A 5,861-nucleotide genomic window follows, 5' to 3' on the forward strand; every position below is an offset into this window, starting at 1 on the left:
TGGTTTCTGTACTAGTTGTTTAGTTTGCTCTTCATTTTGTAAAGAGACAAGAACCATCTATTAATGGATGTTTATTATACATTGTTTGCACACTTGTATTCCAAAAAACTATTTTTTTAAAATTTTCACTCACAATACTTCAAAAATAATTCAAAAATATATTCATTACAAACACAACTCTAAATTTCAAATATCATTTTCACTTAAGAATATTTTTCCCCCTATTTTGGAATTTTACGATTCTTATGTCGAAACGCCCATTAAATGAGCATAAGCTTGATCTAAGGAAATGGCAACTTAAGTTTACCAATATAAAAGCTAAAGTTTGTTCATTCGAGATATCATCGGTAATCACAAGAATCACTATCCATATTATAAATATTATTGCTTCATTTCATTCTCGTCAGTTATTCAAATTCCTTGTAATTAAGCTGCAAGCATTCGAACCCCAAGCGATCATCAATAACATCATTTTTACTTTTTTGCTTTATAATTTATTGCATTATTTCATATTTTATCATAACTGTTTAGTTATTTTTTTGGATTGAATATATTGTTATTAGTCTACAATTATAAATTTAATTATTATATCCTTATAACCGAATTTTGGGTTAAGCAAAATTAAAAGTTCTGCATGACAAAGAAGCATATGCATCAAATTAAATGATTTTGATTGTGCCTATATATCACGAAAGCTTGTTTCTGTTCTAATATCGTTGTTAATAGAATATCATCATTTCTGATTTTTTTTAAAAAGAAAAGTGACATTGAAAAATATCTTTGAATATTTACCTCATAAATACCATCTTTATCCACAAACACACACACAAAAAAAAGTGGATCATATTGGGATAATTATTTGTATACGGTCGAAATAGATTTCGGCCTTAGCACGTCCGATCGAGTTCGAACAATGATTTATCGAAGTAAACTCCTGAAGGTGCCCTTTGTTAAACAAGCGAGCTATTTCCTCTCTTAGTTGATTGCAATCTTCCGTTCTGTGGCCATGGGTACCATGATATTCGCACTTTTGATTGGGATTTCTTCGGGCAGGATCGGTCTGCATGAGTCGATGCCATTTAGTGTCTTTGATGCGTCTGATGGCTGACACGAGAGCGGATGCACCAACGCTAAAGTTGTATTCTGATAATCGAGGTGCTTCTATAGGATCGGCATATTTATCGAAGCCACTCTTACTCATAAGCTCCCGAGAATTTTGTCCTCGAGCAATCCTTCGATTATTCCGAACTGCATTGTGTGCTGAACCATTGTTCACCCGATCTGCGACGTACGGTTGATATCGGTCTCTGTTCGACCTCTGTTCTCTGTCGATCTCCTTTTGGTTTTTAGTAATCGTCTTGTTCTGATGAACGGGTCCGTACGGAGCTCCCAACTGATCATCCTCGACCCAAATTTTTGATTGGTATCGGTTGTGTACATCCGCCCAAGTTATCGCCGAATACTCGATCAAATTTTGTTTCAGCCTATGTGATGTTGTCGAACTTAGCTCGTTCAACCCTTGGGTGAAAGCTTGTACGGCCCAATCGTCTGTGACCGGGGGTAATTCCATGCGTTTTGTGAGTTCCTCGAGCAACTTTGTTTGTACTTGGTAATATCGGAAGTCGCCGTAACCGGTGTCCTAGTTCGAGAAGAGCAAGGTACGCAATTCCCCGTTTATTATACGAGTCGAACCTTAGGAGAAGCGGAAACTCGATATCCGCTCCTAGAAAAATTGGCACTTGCATTGATAAGCGCCTCAAGAAAGTTTAGGTCGTACTTTCAATGTCATCACATATGTGTGTTAACCACTTACCCGCTTCGTAATATTTTGCACAAACCCGAGTTATCAGGCCGACTGGTCAAATGGGCCATCGAACTCAATGGGTACGATATCAAATATCAACCTCGCACGACCATCAAGTCTCAAATTTTAGCAGACTTCGTGGCCGATTTCACGCCAACCCTCGTACCCGAAGTCGAAAAAGAACTGTTGAAATCAGGTACATCATCGGGGGTATGGATCCTTTTTATGGACGGGGCTTCGAACGTAAAAGGGTCTGGGCTGGGCATAGTCTTGAAACCACCCACGGGTAGCACTATTAGGCAATCTATTAAAACTATCAGGTTGACTAACGACGAGGCCGAGTATGAAGCCATGATTGTAGGTCTCGAGCTAGCTAGAAACTTGGGAGCAGAAGTCATTGAAGCCAATTGCAACTCCTTGCTGGTGGTGAGTCAAGTAAACAAAACCTTTGAAGTTCGAGAAGGTAGAATGCAAAGGTATTTAGATAAACTGCTTGTCACTTTACACCATTTCAAACAATGGACTTTACAGCATGTACCAAGGGAACAGAATAATAAGGCCGATGCGCTTGCGAATTTGGGATCGTCGGTCGAGGTAGATGATTTGGGCCCGGGGAATGTTGTTCAACTTTCGAGATCGGTAGTCGAAGAAGGCCACGCCGAAATAAATTCTACAAGCTTAACTTGGGATTGGAGAAACAAGTATATTGAATACTTGAAGAGAGGAAAACTCCCATTGGACCCTAAAGATTCTAGAACCTTACGGACTAAAGCTGCTCGATTCACGTTGGCTTCGGACAGAACTCTGTATGGAAGAACGTTCGATGGACCGTTGCCAGTATGCTTGGGTACGGGAGATACCGATTACATCCTACGGGAAGTGCACGAGGGTACTTGCGGGAATCACTCTAGAGCCGATACATTAGTTCGAAAAATAATCAGAGCAGGGTATTATTGGATCGATATGGGCAAAAATGCGAAGGAATTTGTTCGTAAATGTGACAAATGTCAAAGGTTTGCACCGATGATCCACCAACCCGGAGAGCAACTCTACTCAGTCCTATCCCCATGGCCGTTCATGAAGTGGGGAATGGATATCGTCGACCCTCTGCCATCGACTCCAGGTAAAGCAAAATTCATTTTATTTATGACTGACTATTTTTCTAAATGGGTTGAAGCGTAGGCGTTCGAAAAAATAAGAGAGAAAGAAGTTATAGACTTTATTTGGGATCATATCATATGCCGATTCGGGATACCCACTGAAATAGTGTGTGACAATGAAAAACAATTCGTTGGCAGCAAAGTAACAAGATTCCTCGAAGACCACAAGATAAGAAGGATACTATCGACGCCATACCACCCCAGTGGGAATTAACATGCCGAATCAACGAACAAAACTATCATTCAAAACTTAAAGAAGAGGTTGAACGACGCTAAAGGAAAATGGAGAGAAATCCTGCCCGAAGTCCTTTGGGCATATCGGACGACGTCGAAATTCAGTACGGGGGCAACCCCATTCTCCTTAGTATATGGATCCGAAGCATTGATACCAGTCGAAGTTGGTGAACCCAGTAACAAATTTCGATTCACGATGGAAGAATCAAATAACGAGGCCATGAATACCAGCCTCGAACTATCGGACAAAAGACGAGAAGTTGCTCTCGTCCAATTGGCCGCTCAAAAGCAGCGAATCGAAATATATTATAACCGAAGAACCAAGCTCCGCCATTTCAAGCATGGGGACTTAGTGTTAAGAAAAATTACCATCAATACCCGAAATCCGAACGAAGGAAAACTAGGACCGAATTGGGAAGGACCATATCAGGTGCTCGAGAACATCAGAAAGGGATCGTACAGGCTCGGCATCATAAACGGCAAACAGCTATCAAGCAGCTGGAATGTATCACATCTAAAACTGTACTATTGTTAAGGTACATCCTTTCCATATTCGTTTATATCTCAAAACTGACCCATGCAGAAGTCCGAACAAGGCTAAGATGGCTCTCTCGCTTGAAAGCACGCGTTACACTCTTTTTCTCTTAGATCAGTTTTATCCCAAATGGGTTTTTCGGCAAGGTTTTTAATGAGGAAACCATTGGTCGTGCAACATTTACAACAAACTTTGATGCCACAAGAAAATTATTTCACAACAACAGGGTTCCAATAGGAAAAATTGTAAGAGCCAAATGGTCGAAGCGAACCATGCTCATATAGATTGGCCCGAACTCAGGCGTGTAATAACGTGCGAAGAAAGTTCTCTTCTTTATCGGCTTCTTATATCCAAGAAAAATTCTTCTATTTTGGGACTTATTATGCAATGAGAATCAAGATAAACTCGACCACTAAGCCTACGGGGTACTTTTATTTCGATTTCGAGCAAACGCTCACTCGACCATTATACTTAGGGGCTACACTACTTCGAGTTTGAATCATTCACTCGACTAAGCCTACGGGCTATTTTTATTTCGAGTTCGAGCAAACACTCACTCGACCATTATGCCTACGGGCTATTTTTATTTCGAGTTCGAGCAAACACTCACTCGACCATTATGCGTACGGGCTACATTACTTCGAGTTCGAGCAAACACTCACTCGACCATTACGGGCTATTTTTATTTCGAATTCGAGCAAACACTCACTCGACCATTATGCCTACAGGCTATTTTTATTTCGAGTTCGAGCAAACACTCACTCGACCATTACGCCTACGGGCTACACTACTTCGAGTTTGAATCATTCACTCGACTAAGCTTACGAGCTATTTTTATTTCGAGTTCGAGCAAACACTCACTCGACCATTACGCCTACGGGTTAATCTACTCCGAGTTCGAATCATTCACTCGACTAAGCCTACGGGCTATTTTTATTTCGAGTTCGAGCAAACACTCACTCGACCATTACGCGTACGGGCTACATTACTTCGAGTTCGAGCAAACACTCACTCAATCATTACGCCTACGAGCTATTTTTATTTCGAGTTCGAGCAAACACTAACTCGACCATTACTCCTACGGGCTACATTACTTCGAGTTCGAGCAAATACTCACTCGGCCATTACGCCTACGGGCTATTTTTATTTCGAGTTCGAGCAGACACTCACTCGACCATTACGCCTACAAGCTATTTTTATTTCGAGTTCGAGCAAACACTAACTCGACCATTACGCCTACGGGCTATTTTTATTTTGAGTTCGAGCAAATACTCACTCGACCATTACGCATACGGGATACATTACTTCGAGTTCGAATCATTCATTCGATTAAGCCGACGGGCTACTTTTATTTCAAGTTCGAGCAAGCACTCACTTGACCATTACGCCTACGGGCAATATTTCTTCATGATCGAAGCTGATGGAAACGACAGGATATAATCCGATCGAGCTGTTAAAAACTCATATCGTTTCTCGCCACATTCTTTCTGAGAAACGAGGGGACTATCTGTATACGGTCGAAATAGATTTCGGCCTTAGCACGTCCGATTGAGTTCGAACGATGATTTATCGAAGTAATATCCCGAAGGTGGAACAAACTAACCTTGAACCTGGGGAGGCCGATCGGTGTTGAGTCGATATCATTATCGAGCTCGAATCAAAATCGAACCATGATGCAGAGTAGATCTATCATGCTAATAATCCAGAGACCTACCAGCATTGACCTCGAATCAATTCGAGGGCTCGAACCAGGATCGGGCTCGAACCAAGATCACGAGTTCGAGCCGAAATCAAGCTCAAACCAAATCGAGGGTTCTAAGCAAGATCGAGCTCGCAGACAAAAGCCGTTACAATCCCACTAGAGAGAATCTTGGCAGAAACTATGGGAAAGTTGACTTAGCATGGGTCTCCCACTGAATGTTTATTTTATTATGCTTAGAGCCAAATCCCTCTACTATAAAAGGGCTTGGGTACTATTTCTGTAGGACAAGTTCTTTTAAGGCTTACATTGTAATAAAAGTGCTACATTCTTCTACAGGAAAGAATGGTTCTTTCAGATTTCTTACATTGATTCTATTTGTTGAATCCTAAGATTCATTGTTCCTGACAACCTTATCTATTTCGCATT

This window comes from Nicotiana tabacum, chromosome 21 (assembly GCF_000715075.1).
Source record: "Nicotiana tabacum cultivar K326 chromosome 21, ASM71507v2, whole genome shotgun sequence".
In the NCBI taxonomy this organism is placed as follows: Eukaryota; Viridiplantae; Streptophyta; class Magnoliopsida; order Solanales; family Solanaceae; genus Nicotiana; species Nicotiana tabacum.